The sequence below is a fragment of the Passer domesticus genome, chromosome 28, assembly GCF_036417665.1.
Source record: "Passer domesticus isolate bPasDom1 chromosome 28, bPasDom1.hap1, whole genome shotgun sequence".
Lineage (NCBI taxonomy): Eukaryota > Metazoa > Chordata > Aves > Passeriformes > Passeridae > Passer > Passer domesticus.
Window position 1 is genome coordinate 2,483,448 of NC_087501.1, and position 15,706 is coordinate 2,499,153.

The 15,706-nt window shown below is 51.0% G+C and overlaps 1 long non-coding RNA gene across 2 annotated transcripts; it reads right to left on the bottom strand.

The window, feature by feature from the left end:
- Positions 1 to 11,484: 11,484 nt before the first annotated feature.
- On the bottom strand, positions 11,485 to 15,436 carry LOC135287189 (uncharacterized). 2 transcript variants are annotated; one of them, XR_010351012.1, is made up of 3 exons: positions 14,451 to 15,436; positions 13,517 to 13,657; positions 11,485 to 11,659 (listed from the first exon to the last, which is right to left on the bottom strand). It is a non-coding gene; the product is annotated as an uncharacterized LOC135287189 (long non-coding RNA). The 2 variants fall into 2 exon arrangements; XR_010351013.1 differs by having other exon boundaries at positions 14,122 to 15,436.
- Between the last annotated feature and the right edge of the window lie 270 nt (positions 15,437 to 15,706).

Genomic DNA, 15,706 nt, shown 5'->3' on the forward strand with positions numbered 1-15,706 from the left:
GCTTTGCAGTGTGACCTGAAACAGGAAAATTGTCTCCAGTGCAGTGCCCAGAGCATTGGAATCTCTTGGATGGAGTGAGTGGCTGCAGAGGATTGGCCTGGTAGATTTTATAAGGTAATAGGAAATCTTTATCAATTCATAATTCCTGGTGTCAAAGAAAGGAATATGTTTCATTTAAAATGTTCACCTTTTATTTTACAAAATCATAGGCTAAAACATGAGATTGATATCACAGGAGGCTCCCCCTGCACCCTGCTCTTTCCAGCCTCCTGCCTGGCCCATGGAGAGGGGGCTGCTCCCTGCCCAATCCCCCCCTTTGCCCTTGAAGCTGCTCCTGGCAGGACACACTGTCAGCTATGGCTGTTCTTGGCTGTGCTCAGCCCCATTTGTCAGCCCACTGAGAGTCTGCTGTAATTTCCTCTGTGATTAAGGGTCTTAGAGCATGTTCAATACCATTAAAGAAACAAGAAAATAATAACAATAATGATCTGTGCTCAGGAATACTCCCCAGAGCAGCTGGAATTGCACTCAGTGCCTTTCAGCTAAGAAAGCTCCTTAGGCTTCAGCTTTGGCAGATTCACAGCGACAGCATCCCTGGCTCTGGGAACTTTTCTGCTCTTTTCCCCATCAGCACCAATTCCTGCTCCCTGCTCTACACCTCTGAGCGTGGATGTGGAGCTTCACCTCTGGGGGGAGGCTGAGAAGTGCAGAGACAGACATTTCCCCGGTGGAGGCAGACACATGCCTGTTGTCCAGAGAGGCCGTGAGGCCCAGGCTCTGTCAGCTGTCTCCTTGCTGATGTGGAGATGCTCTCCCTTGTCACAGGATCACAAAGGTTTGGCATTGCTCTGCCACCACAACTGATCTGCAGTAGGGATGGGAAATGTGTCCTGGACTCCTGGGCTGATGGCAGTGCCCACACACGAGTGTGTGAAGCTTGCACGTGCTGCCACCAGCCCCTGACCATTCTCCAGCCCAGGGAAACCCAGAGAGGCACCGTGGCATTCAGACAGACTCGAGAACAAAACAAAGAAACAAGAAGGGTGGAGGAAATTCTGGGCTCATTTCTAAAATGCCATGAATTTCTGGGAGCAGCTTGAGCGGCCAGATCTTCGTCAAGGCAAGGAGAAAACATGCAGCCAGGGAAGCAGTGTCCAAGGCTGTGTCCCACAAGGGGCCAGCAGCTGTTCCCTTTGGGCTCCTGTTGTCTGCCCAGCCTGAGGACGTGCTTGTTCCTCGCAGAGGGGAGACAGTCTGCTTTCATTTTAAGCTCCCAGATGTTTGATGCGTTACCAGCGTTTCTTTTTGCTGAAGTAAATTCGAGCTATTCGTCTTTAAGTTCTCAGACATGAGACGTGGGGAGGTTTGTTTCTCTAAGCCCTGGCCTGCTGGGATGTGCTGTGGCATCCCACTGAGGGCAGACCACCTCCCCTGGTGCATCTGCAGGGTCTCCACACCCAGGCACCCCACTGTGGGTTGGGTTACTCAGGATTCCCACAGCAATCTCCACTTGGGGAGCACATTCTGATGGCTGGGCTGGCTCTTGTCTTGCCTCTGCAGCCCCTGAGTGGAGAAGGGACAGACAGCCATGCCCCCAGTGCTCCCCTGGTGTGCAGCTCCCCAAATACCCCCATGGATGGGGACCAGGCTGCCAGCGTGGACCTGCAGCTTGGAGCTTGGCTTGCAAGCAGGGTCTGGATGTATCTGGAGGTGTTCCCAGTCTGCAGGGATCATCTCTGTCCATCAGCTGCCCTCCAGCAGCAGCAGGAGTGGGAGGAGAAGCCCTGTGGGATGTCCCTGGTGTGTCACTGATGATCCCCTGTCCCCTGCAGCACTGCTCTGGTGGGAATCTCCTGTCGTGGTCATACAGTGGGAAAACATCCCAAGAGCTCTGGACTTTGCCTCTTGTTGTGGTTCTGGGGATGCTGCTGGTCACAGAGGCACAGGAGAATCTTCCAGAGCCCCCAGGGAGCTCTGGACTCCCTGGGCTGGAGTCTGAGCCCATCTGAGGTCTGCAGGTGATGCACCCAGGGAAGGTGCAGGCTGGTGGGCTTGCTACTCACCTCCTGCTGATTTGGAGCATTAGACTGTGCAGGATTGAGTTTGATTTCTTCCCCTCTCCCCAGTTTTTTAGTAGCTGACAGTTGTTACCAGCGTGAGGTACTAACTTTTTATTTTGAACGCATGAGTTCGGGCTCGTTAATCACTTCCAAATGTCCCCGTCTAAGGGCGATATTGTTTCAGCTTTCAGCCACTAATTTTTTGAAATCTCTGAAATAAGACTCTGCTCTTGAACATGTGCTGGAGAGTTGTTCCTTTCCGCTGTATTTTAAAAATATACATGTGGTTTAATTCAACAAGAGGGCTAGAGGGGGCATTTTTCCTCCAGTTTTTCCCCCCCTCTTTTTCTTTAGAGCTGTGTCTGCCAAACCACCCAGCTCCGTGCCAGCAGCAGCCCCTGGATGATCCCAAATGCATTTGGGGCTAAGAAGTGTGTATCTGGGCAAGCTGAGCTCTGCTGCCCTGCAGCACAGACTGAGGTCAAGGGCACTGCCACAGCTTGGGCTGTGTGTTCCAGACTCCAGGAGCAGCATTGGGTTTCCAGCAGCTCCAGAGCACTGGAGCAGCCTGGAATCCTGCTCGCTGCTCAGCCAGGAGGGCTGTGCTTGCTTTGTCATCTGCTGGACAGCACAAAGCCCAGCTGTGGTGGGGATTGGGGCTGCTGGGCTTGGACAGTCAGCGAGTGCTGCAGAGCTGTAGGAGAAACGGCAGTGAACACCCATGGCTCCAGCAGACACCAAAAATCTGTGCATGTATCAAAACAATGGGGTGTGAGGGTTCAAAAATGTGAACTGCAGGAAGGAGTCCTGCCAGGCCTAAAGCCCTCAAGGAACTTGGTTGTGTCTGGGCTCAGGGATCCCAAGGAGACATTCATTTCTGTGACTAAGCTGGCTTTTATGTGTTCTGGTTTTGGTAGGACTCTTGAAGAGATTTGGGTGCTCCACAGGGTCTGGCAGTTACAGGAGCTGCTTCTAACCCAGACATCAGTCAGGGACCTCTGGCTTCGGGGAGAAAGAGATATTTTTAAATTATTTCCACTTGATTTGTAAAGAAGAAAAGCGGAGGGGGAGGGAGACAAGGACAAGAAACAGAGCAAGGAGGCCCTGCTGAGGACTGAGCTGGGCTGTGTTTCACCTGGCTCCCTCCTGGCCAGCGTGGCCACTGGCTGCAGACACCAGAGCCGTGTCCCCGTGCCAGGGCCATGCCCTGTGAGTCCCCCTGGCACAGCTGGGGCCACCATGGTGGCAGGGCTGAGCCAGGTCTCTCAGCCACAAAGCTCTCTTGCCTTTGCTGCTGATGGAAACCCTCTTCTGTCTCCAGCTTCTGGAAGCTTTTGAGCTTTCTGAGGCTGTTGCGTCCTGTGGTTTTGTTGATATTATAAATAGATGTTTAACTGAACATGAAAGGATTTGTGCTGACCGAGGGTTGTTCTTGTTAGATGCAGTGAATGAGGAGGGGATGGTTCCTGTCAGGCCCAGCCTCTGATGTCCTGGTGTGCTCTGATGGCTCTCCCACCCCACAGCGTCCCTGCTGGGATGCTCCTGCACAGTCAGCCAGGTGGCAGGTCTTCCTTCCAGGGAAATGGCATTTCTAAGACAAAGATGCAGAGAGAGAATTCAGTTTAAGGGCTGGGTGTCAACGCAGCCTCCAGCAGAGCAGAGAGGAGCTTTGAGCACTCTGCTGAAGAGCACACCCAGGAGCCAGAGCACGCAGCTCCCCGGGGCTGCAACCCGAGGAACAATGAACAAAGGGGGCTCCGAGCTCCGGGGGGCTGCGGGGGAGGCTCGGCTCCGGCAGCACGAGGAGCTGGGGGCAGCAGGGTGGGCTTTGGGGGGAGCGGGGGCGATGCCCGAGGGGTGACACCCGGGGGGGGATACCCGGGGGGGGATACCCGGGGGGGGATGCCCGAGGGGTGATGCTCGGGGGCGATGCCCAAGGTGCGATGCTCAGAGGGCGATTCCCGGGGGTCGGGACGATGCCCGAGGGTGATGCCCGGGGGCGATTCCCCGGGGGGCGATGCCCGAGGAGCCAGGGCGAGGGCGATGCCCGGGGGGCCGGGGCGATGCCCGAGAGGCAATGCCCGAGGGGTCAGGGCGATGCCCATGGGGCGATGCCAGGGGGGCGATGCTCGGGGGGTGATGCCCGGGGGGCGATTCCCGGGGGGCGATGCCTGAGGGATCGGGGCGATGCCCGGGGGGCGATGCCGGAGGACCGAGGGTGAGGGCGACGCTCGGGGGGTCGGGACGATGCCCGAGGGGCCGGGAGAAGGCGATGCCCGGGGGACGATGCCCGGGGGGCTATGCCCGGTGCCCGGGGGCGATGCCCGGGGTGCGATGCCCGGTGCCCGGGGGCGATGCCCGGTGCCCGGGGGCGATGCCCGGGGGGCGATGCCCGGTGCCCGGGGGGCGATGCCCGGTGCCCGGGGGCGATGCCCGAGCGGCGGGTGCCACCTCACGGTGGCGGAGGGCAGCGGGCCGGGAGCGGGCAGGGTCCCCCCGCGGGAGCTGCCCCTCGCCCCCGGGGCTGCCCCGCTCCAGCTCTGCAGCCACCCCCGGCTCCCTCCCCGCCCGAACTCTCCGTGGCTTCCCGACAGGAGCAAAGGGCCACAGGATCCCAGAGCAGTTTGGGCTGAAAGGGGCCCTAAAGACCTAAAATTCCAGCAACCTGCCGTGGCCAGGGACACCTGCTGCTGGATCAGGTTGCTCATAGTCCTGCCTGGTCTTACCTGGAACATTTCCAACCATGGGGCATCCACGATTGTCCCTCGAGGGTGGCAGATGTGCCCTACAGCATCTGCAGGGATGTCTGTGGATGTGATCCCTGGGGATCTTTCAGTGAAATATCTCTTTCTCCCTTGGCAGATCAGCAGCAAAAACATGTTAGGATTTTAACTGCAACGTCAAGACAGGCAAAGGGTTAATACAAAAATCTGCTCCATATCCATTCCTTGGGAATGACCCCTGCAGGACCCTCCCAGAGATACAGCTATCTTGTGTGCATGCTGCAGGAGACTGTACTTATCTGAGCCTGACAGTTTGCTGCTGTCTCCAGACATTTCCTTGGCAGCTGGTTTTAATCACCCTCGCTATGGGGTACCTCACCTGCCCCTGCAGGCTTGGCACCCGAGCTGCTGAGACACTGGCAGGGTATCCCTGGTGTCCCCACTGGGCTGGACAGGGTCACTGCCCAGGGTGTCAGCAGGGGAGGCTCGCTCTCATCAGCTCCTCTGAGCATTGCTTCGGCTTGTGCCAGGTCCAGGTTTGGCCCAGGGGGTGAGAAACGCCTGCAGGAAATGCTCTCCTTCCCTTCTGCAGCACTAGGGGTTCTGCTGTTCACCCTTGTGGGTTTTGGAGCTGTTTGTGCTGGGCAGGACTCTGCTGCATGGGAAGCAGGGAGAAGGAAGGCCTGGGGGGCACACACAGCTCCAGCCCTCTCCTCGCCTTCCCTCCACCCCTTGGCTTCTGCAGGGCAGCAGGCAGAGTGGCCAGGTGCCCTCTGCAGCCCAGAGGCCACTTGTTTCCCAGGTGAGCCCACAGGAGATGTGCAGTCCAGAGCTCTGCTTTCCCCAGAAGATGCTGGAGCTGTTTTGGGCTCACAAGTGCAGTCCAGAGCTCTGCTTTCCCCCAGGCAGATCCTGGAGCTGTTGTGGGCTCACAAGTGCAGTCCAGAGCTCTGCTTTCCCCCAGGAGATGCTGGAGCTGTTGTGGGCACACAGAGGAGTCCTGGCTGTGATCACTGTGGAGATTTGCAAGTGCTGCATGTGCAGGACACAGGCACTGCTGTTTGCACTTTGCAAAATGTGTGTTTACACCAACCTGTCAGTTAATAACAGCCTTTTGAGATAAAGCAAAAGCATCCCAAGGAGAGAAGAGCCCATTCAGTGAACAGGTTGGTTCTACTCCCTGGAAAAGAAACAAAGCCCCAAGCCACAACCAGTGCACTCAGAGGCTCTTGGTGACAGACTCCAGATCACATTTCTTTTGGAGGAGAAAACCTACTGAGAGGTTAAAAAAAGTATTGCCAGAACGAAACTACTCATCACAGACTCTCAGAGTGCTGAGGGTTTCTTTACACTGCTGAGAGCACTCTTCTGTCTAGGAGTCCTACACTGGTAAAAGGAATTTTTTCAGTGTGCTGCAGGGTCTGATCACCTGAGTATTTCCAAACTGCATGGGAAATGCAGAAATACCCCACTGCACAGATTTTGCATGAGCACCCTCTGAGCTCTGTCCCCGGGCTGCTGCTCTGGCTGTTCTCACCAGCAAGTCCTGCCAGTCTTACCTCTACCTGCAAGAAAAGGGTCATTGGTGTGTGTCTCCAACCAAATTCCCTTTTTTCTGGCCACAGAGAGCAGCCAGTGGAGCAGCCTTCCCACCCCCATGCCCCGGGGCTGTAGCTGAACAGGGCCCTGCTGTCCAAGTGAAAGCTGGATGCAAGCTGAGGGAAAACAGATGGTTTCAAGATCAAGCCCATCATGTGAGTGAGAAGCCAAGCTGCTGATGGATGGGGCCATGTTCAGCTCAGGCCTGCAGCCAAACGCACTGCTGTCCTTCCCAAAGTGCAGGTCTGCTGATGACCCAGACCCTTGGGAGGGTCCAGAAGAGGCTGGCTCTGGGCAGAGCTGACCCAGCTGCAGCTCGTGCTGCATCCCAGCATTCCAGCTCTGCTGCAGTGCTGCTGCACAGCACAGGCTTGGGACACTGCACTCCTGGGGCTTTGCCCTCAAGAGGTTTTTGAGGTTTTAGCTGCCCAGCTCTGGCACGTGGATCTCTGTAGGCTGCTACCCTCAGTGGGCCCCTTCCCCAAAAAGGCTGAGTTAGGGATGGTGAGCTCTTGTGGCAGCCCCGTGTCACCAAGTGCCCTGGGAAAACATGACCTCTGCTAGATCCTGGCTTGGTGGTGGGGCTGGAATTTGGGATGGCAGCAGAAGTGCCACTCCTGCTTGGGCACGGCCATCTGATGTGGTGACAGACACTCGGAAAAGGCGGCAAGGCTGCAGCAGGGAGCGGGGACTGGTCTGTCTCAACAGAGTGCTCTACCCCCAGCCTCAGAAAATCCCTAGGAGCAAAATCCCTAGGAGGAAATTGGATTTAAAATGGTTCTTCCTGACTCCCAGAAGGCCCAGGAGTGAAGAAGGGCTGAGCAAGGGTCACTCATCACCAGCTCATTAAAGCAGAAACCCAAAACCCCGGGGAAGGAGGCAGCCCTGACACGGGTCATTGGCACGCTGCTCCACGCTGTGATTTGGCAGCTGGGAATGCACGCTGCCAAATGGGGATGGCTTTGTTATTTTTAGCGTTACGTACAAAGTGGTCCCTGTTTTCATGCCACAAATCCACGGTGGTGTTTCCTCCTGGAGATGTAGATGCTTTGTTCCTGTGAGATCCTGGGGTTGTGTTGTGTTTTCATTTTCATTTCTCATATATGACTCGATGTAGAGTTTTGTGCTTGGGGGTGCGCAGGGCCTGGGGGAGGAACATCCCTCAGCACTGCGAGGCCTCAGTGGGATGCCAGCAGGACTGAGAGCTCAGTGAACATCTGGGGAGGCTGAGGGGTGGCTGATGCACTGGCACCTGTCCTGCTGCCCACTCAGGGCAGGAGGGACACTCCAGGGAACAGCAGGGCACACACACTGGCAGTTTTCCATGAGAATTCTCTCCTGGGTGCGTGCATCCTGCACCTGAGGGCTGCCTGGGGAGGCTGCCAGCTGAGAAGCTGCCTCTGAAGAAGGATTTCCCCTTTTCCCCAGGAGCATCATCCCCTTGCGCTGCCACGTGGTGCAGCTGCAGCTTTTGAGAAGGGAGAGGGAAGGAGCCACCAGCATCCCTTCTCCCCATCACCATTTGCACATCAATGTGCTCTCCCTTATGGGGTGAATTCAGAAAAAAAAAATCACATTTGCACTTGAATGCCCAGCTAACATCTGGGCCAGCAGTTGATGTCTCCATCCATCTCCAAGGCTCGCTGCTACAAGCACTTAACTTTCCCCTTGCCCAGATGTGCCTGTTCTCTGTGCTGTACAGAAAGGCAAAAATTGCACAGGCTGGAATGTGTTGGAATTGGCACTTTGGAAAATGCACGCTCTGCTGGAATGTGCTAACATCCAGCTCACACAGAAGGGCAATTAACTCTATTTATGTTCATGAGCCTGAATCTAAAACTGGCTTCAGAAAGCAGCTCTCTCACATTAAAGGGCTTTATAATCATTATGCTAAAGTATTTCTTTTGAAAACATTTTCCGTTTCTTAAACAGTTAGGATATTTATAAAATATGGCATCAATTACTACATATTTCTTTATTCTCACTGATTAAACAACCTATAATTATATTTAAGCCTCTTATTTGTGTATCATGGCAGCATTAAGAAAAGCTCTGTGATTTGTCTGCATGGTTTTTTTTTTTTCCAAATAGCAGAGGGCTGTGCTCTCTCTCCTCCTTTGGAGCATTGCTGTGGTGCAGTTGCCCAAACAGCAGCAGCCAGGTGCCTGCTGCCCCAGCCAGCTCCTGGCAAACGGGCAGGCTGAGGCTGGCAGTGTGTTGTGACAGGTAATATTCAGCTCTGTGTTTTTTGGATTCTGAGTGCAGTGTTTACAACAGCTCTCACGGTCGTTTACTCACAGAAAAAACCCATTTTCCTGGATCCCTTTTGCTTGCTGTGAAGCAGTGCTGGAATAACCAGATGCTGTCTGGCAGTGCATTGTTCACAAAGGCAGAGTGGGGACACGGTGAGGGATCATGGGGACACTGTGGGGACACCACGAGGGGACACGGTGAGGGGACACAGTGTGGGGACACCACGAGGGGACACGGCGAGGGGACACAGTGCAGGGGCCCTGTGTGCTCCCCCAGGGCTGAGCTTGGCTGGCAGCAGTGCAGGGGAGCAGCTGGGACAGGGCTGGCAGCAGGGCCTGGCTGCTGCAGTGCTGCTGCTGACTCCTTTGGACTTCCCTGCTGGAAGGGTCTGAAGGCAAAGCTCCTGCTGGAAAAAAGGGCACTGGCCATGTCCTTTGGATCCCAGCACATCAACTTGGGCTCCTTCTCCTGCATGGATTGTGTGCTTCCAGGGGATCAGCCTGGATTTTCCTTCTGCATGGATCCTGGGCTCCCAGAGGATCATCCTGGCTCTTTCTCCTGCACGGATCCTGTGCTCCCCAAGGATCATCCTGGTCTCCTTCTCCTGCATGGATCCTGTGCTCCCTGAGGATCATCCTGGTCTCCTTCTCCTGCATGGATCCTGTGCTCCCTGAGGATCATCCTGGTCTCCTTCTCCTGCATGGATCCTGTGCTCCCTGAGGATCATCCTGGTCTCCTTCTCCTGCATGGATCCTGTGCTCCCTGAGGATCATCCTGGTCTCCTTCTCCTGCATGAATCCTGTGCTCCTTCTCTTCCATGGATCCTGGTCTCCTTGTCCTGCACGGATCCTGTGCTCCCCAAGGATCATCCTGGCTCTTTCTCCTGCACGGATCCTGGTCTCCTTGTCCTGCACGGATCCTGTTCTCCCTGAGGATCATCCTGGTCTCCTTCTCCTGCACAAATCCTCTGCTCCCCGAGGATCAGCCTGGCTCCGTGCTCAGCAGTTGGCAGCCCAGGCAGTGGCAGTCTGGAATTCCCAGATGGCAGTCTGGAATTTGTGCAGTGCTGGCGAGGTACAAGCCATTGTTTCTCTCTTGGCAGAGTGGCTGAGAGAGTCTCAGCACAGCGGGGCCAGGGATTCTCTTGCTCTGTTTATGGCTCTAACGTTTTGCATTGTTTCTGCTGACCTTTGTGTCCCAAACGCTTCCCCTTTCTTGTGAAATTAGGGCTTTCTGCCTTAGAAAATCTTTGACGTGGAGAAGTCTGTACAGTGGGAGAACTGAAACAGAGTTTGATTTTTCCACCCTGTGGAAAAATCAAAGATGGAAGTGATACAGTTATCTAGCAGGAGCAAACAGATTGGTCCAACTGAGAACTTGAGTCGCTTCCAAAACCCCTATACAATATTTCACAAGCCACATCTGATCCTTGAAGCTCCTTGCTTTCTGTGATTACACCTTCTCTGTTGTCTTTAGCCATCCTGTCTTCCCTGGGGCTCTTTCTGAGTGCCCTTGTATTGGTCCTTTGGCTCCTGCTGCATCTGTGTGGTACAGGCTGACCCTTCTGGGAAGGAGAAGGGCATCCTCAGCTTCTCCAGGATGCTTTTCCCCAGCAAGATCCCTCTCCTTGAAGCAGGACACCTTAGCTCCAGCTGGGGACATAGAGCTCCTGCTCTTTGATAAGCATCTCTCAATACCTGAACTGTTTCCTCCGAGTAAAAAGGATTTGAAGGCAAGATATTTGTATCACTTTTGTGCAAATATCAGGTTACAGCATGGAAACCAGATTGTCTGCAATTAGATAACTGAATTAATAGGAAGACAGACATAATCCTGTGAAAGAGGTTCATTGTTTGCCTGCAGATACTGAAATTTCTTCGGTTCACTCTCAGAAAAGCACTGTTGTGTTTTCCAGAGTGGCACAGAACTTGATCTGCTCTTTCTTTCACCTTTGGGATGGGCTCCAAAGTTAATTCCCTGCAGATCACTTTACTTTATGAATAAGAGGAGCTCCTGCTGCAGAGCCTGTGCTGGGAAGAACCAGCTGTGAATGCTGTGGAGCTGCACGCTGGGAACAGGAGCAATCCCAGCTCAGAGATCCCTCTCCCAGCCTGGGGGAGGAGGCCAGGAGAAGGGGCAAAATGCAGCTGAAGCAGAATGCCCCAAGCCTGCTGGTTTGATCCTCCAAAAATACATTTCCCCCTGTTTAGGGCATGTAGAGGAGGAGGAATTGTCTAACAGCAGGGACGTGTATGAGCTGTCAGATGGGGTTTGCCTGTGATTACACCTCAGATTTGAACTGGATCCCTTTAGGGCTGGGACACTGGTGCTCACCAGCCTGCTCTCAGACCCCTGGGAGCTTTGTGGAGATGGATGGCACAGCCTGAAACTCGGTGTGTCATTTTTTATGGACAGGGTTCCGTGGTGAGCCCAGCAGTGCTGGGGTAATGCTTGGACTTGCTGGCTTTAATGGTCTTTTCCAGCCCAAATTCTTCTGTTATTCTATGACGCTGTGCTGCTGTTTCTGTGGTTCCACGTCTCGCATGCAGCCCCAGCGCTGCTGCCAGCGGCTTTTCGTGTTCCCGGAGCTGCTTCTGGGGTGAGCCGGGTGGGAGCCTCCCCGTCCCCCTCTCCGGCTCCCACCTTCCTTGGGCTGTGGTGCCTCCTGCTGCCGGCGGCGGGGTCTCTGTCCCCTCTGCGGGGTGCCGGGCTTTGTCCCCAAACCGCGCGGGGGCGCGTTTGTCCCGGGAACGGCGCGCGTTTGTCCCGGGAACGGCGCGGGTTTGTCCCGGGAACGGCGCGCGTTTGTCCCGGGAACGGCGCGCCTTTGTCCCGGGAACGGCGCGCCTTTGTCCCGGGAACGGCGCGGGTTTGTCCCGGGAACGGCGCGCGTTTGTCCCGGGAACGGCGGAGCGGGGCTCGGAGCGCTCCGGGAGCGCCAGCGCATCCCGGGCTGCCCATCTCGGCTCTCTGTCCTTGTCCGACTTCATTGCTTTTGTTATTTGTGATGCATTTAGATATTATCTGTATACATGTACAGATTCTTCAATATTATAATTATTATAATTATATCTATAATTTACAATAATATAGAATAGAATAGAATAGAATAGAATAGAATAGAATAGAACAGAATATAATATAATATAATATAATATAATATAATATAATATAATATAATATAATATAATATAATATAATATAATATAATATATAATACTATATTATATTACGTTATATAATATATATAATATAATATAACATAATATAATGTAATATAATATAATGTAATGTAATATAATATGATATTATATTATATAGTCTATAATATAATACATAATTTATATACCATATAATAATATAATATATTATATAATATATGCAATATAATGTATAATAATTATAAAGATAATGTGCAATAATATATAATATAGTATTTATATAATTATATATAATTACATATAATCAATAATAGAATTAATATTTATAATTTATAATTTATAAATATTAACAGTGATAATGATATAATATATTATTATATATAATATATTGTATATCTAATGTATATTATGTTAGATATAATGATATATTATGTATTCTATTATTTATATTATATTTATTGTGATTATATATATTGTATACTATATCAATTTTATTATTCTGTATACATTATTATGTATATTATCAATATTATTATATATTATCTCTATACATTATTATATATTATTTGTATACATTATCTGTATACAGATATCTGTTACATTATCTGTATATGTTATCTATATACAGATGTCTGTTATATTATCTATATACATTATTTCTGTACAGATATCTGTTCTGTTATCTGTATCCATTATCTGTATACATATAAAATATCTGTACAATGTATTTTATTATTTTTAATTGCCGCTCTGGAATGAATCTCGGCAAGATCCATTTGCCCTAAATGCTGTATTTTTTAAAGAATAAGCCTGAAGAGCAGCAGCAGCGCTTTGCTTCCCCCGTGTCCAGGTAATAACAGATAACAGAATTTGTGCCAGTGAGAAAGCGCTGCTGAATTCTGCACCTGTCCTGGTTTCTGGGATTGAGCACAGTTGCCAGAGTTCCCAGTCTGGCCTAATGAGGTCGGTGCCTCTCTGTGGCATAACTAATCTGGACATACGAGCTGCTGCTTTATTCCTTTCACTAATTGCTTGTGGCTGTTAAAGCTTTTCGTGCTTTAAAAAGTGAAAGCCAATGCCCAGAAAATTCAGGAAATGATAACAGTCTCTGTGCTGGATGGAGTGGAGATGAGAAGACTTTTGATTTGTAATTTTTGGTCTAACTAATTAAGAAAGAACCAAACATAATGGAAGCTTTGTTGATTTTATTCAACAGAAAATCCAAGCTGGTTAATTTTTGTTATGTGGATTTAGATGCAGAATGTGGGGTGCCTGAGACCTCCCCAGCCTCACTAAGGAGAGGGTGAGGAGCTCCCCTAAAAGCTGTAATTAGAAAGGCAGCGATTTCCCCACGAGTTTTTATGTTTGAAGTGTTTTAAATGGCCTGCTCTCATCCACAGAGCTCCCTCCCTCTCTCCTTCTCTGCCTTCTTCCCTCCCCAGTTTCTCTAATGTGGGTCATGCCTCCACGTTTGCAGGTGGCACAGCACAGAATCTGCATTTTTCTTTTTCAAAGTTAAAGTGTCTTTGAAATATGGTTTTGCATCTAATGCAGAATGTAATAAAAAGACTTTAAAGAGCTGCTGACGCCTCACGGAAAAGTGAAAAACATTCTGTTGAGAAACAATCCTGCTAGGCTGTCTTATCTGCTGTTCCCTTTGCTCATTTTTGATAGCAAGGGGCACTATAAATATATGTAACTATACATAAAAACGAGAAACCTTGGCAACCAGAGAGAAGGTTGGCTGTTTTCTCGTGTTCCCTCGCTGTGGGCAGGTGGGTGAGGGTAGACAGAGTTCATCAGTCTCGTTTCATCTTTACAGCTCCTCTACCGATGCTGTGGCCGTTTGTTCAATGTTGGGCTGAAAGGGAGTCACGTAGCAGTGGATTATTTTTTCCTAGAGGTATTTGTTAACCCTCTAAAAATAGCAGCAGTGGTTTCTGGAGCACTCTGACAGGGCTGGCGGTGGAACAGAGAGGAGCCAGAGGACAGGAGCTGCCATATGGCAGTGGGGCCAGGGCTGTGCTTCCCTGCAGAGGGGCAGCGAGGCAGGCAGGGGTGGCTCCCTGCCCCTGCTCGGCTCCAGGGCAGAGCAGTGCCCGTGTCACACTGTCCTGGTGTCACCCTGGGCTGCTGGGTCACCCTGAGGGGGCTGGGGGCAATCCCTGCAGGAACTGGGTTATTGTATTTGTGGGGTGCCCAGACAGAGGAGGAATGATGAATCTGACTCCATGTTCTCAAGGCTGATTTATTATTTTATGATACTATATTATTTTAAAGAATACTATACTAAACTGTGCTAAAGAATACAGAAAGGATACTTACAGAAGGATAAAAAGATAATGATGAAAACTCGTGACTCTTTGCAGAGTCCCAACACAGCTTGGCCATAATTGGCCAATAAGTCAAAACAATTCACATGAAACAATCACCTGTTGGTAAACAATCTCCAAACACATTCCAAAGCAGCAAAACACAGGAGAAGCAAATCAGATAATTATTGTTTTCCTTTTTCTCTGAGGCTTCTCAGCTTCCCAGGAGAAGAATCCTGGGTAAAGGGACTTTTCCAGAAAATATGAGTGTGACACCAGGCACATGCACCTCAGGGACTGCTTCCTGTGACCTTGTCAGAAACCCCCAACAGCTCCTCTCACCTGGTATGCAGAACACAGGGGTTGCCTTGTGGAACTAATAGAATTGTTGTTGTCATAGAGGGGGATGTCTGCTGCAAGGAGGGACTTTGATTATTTCCAAATGACTGGGCTAAAGAACCTGCTTGATCCCTTCCCTCCTGACGGCTCTTGCAAAGAACATCTCTGTCAGAAGCCCAGTGGAGTCTGCTGAGAGGGGCTCAGCCTTGTAAACTGGATGGAAAATCCAGATCTTGGAGCCTGGGGTACAGAGAGGAGCTGCTCATTGCTGGGGTGCTGCAGATGGAACCCGCAGTGCTGCATTGCTGAGCTAAGAGCTCCTTGGCTGTTAAGTTTTCCAGTAATTTTCCCAGGCAAACGATGCACCTGCCATAGCCTCAGGAGAAAATGTTTATTGCCATACTGTTCAGAGAAATAAAGTTATTTTGGCTCTGAAATACTGTACTCCCCTCCAAAACTGCACCTTGTTCATGCTGTCATAAATGGTAAAACTGAAAGCACAGAAGGCGGGCTGAAATCTCCGTGAGGTGTTGCAAGAGGTGCTTTCCAGTCATTAGCATTTTCTGAAGTAAGAGCCCTTCTGCAGAAATTCTTGAGTGCATTATGAGCAAGTGGTGTGGAAAAGAGCTGCTTGGACAAAGGACAGCTGGTTTCCAGCTTGGGTCTGCCAGGGCTGCCACAAGTGGCTGAATGATGTGATGGTGCAGGCATCCTGGCAGGGCAGGCCATGTGAAAAATGCCCCTTTTCAGCAGGACAAAGCAAGCAGTTGCCTGGTAAAGAAGGCAATCCAATCTCAAATCAAGGGTCAGTCAGGAAGCCAATGTGAAGCAGGTCAGTGCACTCCAGAGTGGGGCTGTGAGAGGTACAAATCACAGGTAATGTTTACATGGAGATTGCAGCTCTGTGAGATGCCACCCAAGGCTGATGGGATTCCTTTTAGGAACTTGGAGCACTTCTGGTTTCCAGACATCTCTTATTTAATACTGAGAAAGACCCTTTTTTTTTTTTTTTTTTTGCTTTCCTGCACTTGTGACTTGCTGTTCTCTGAAATGATGAGGTGACATACAGGTATGTTCTGCACAGAGCAATCCAGCCGTGCTGGGTGAGTGGGCTCAGACATCTGCACAGTATCATTCCCCTGTCACCAGCTAATGGTGGTATAATTAGAAAAGTCATTAATCCTTGCTCAGCAGTGCTCGAAACTATTTATAGCAAGGTAGAAAGCCCTGCACGTGAGCCTAGGGTGGGTGTGGAAATT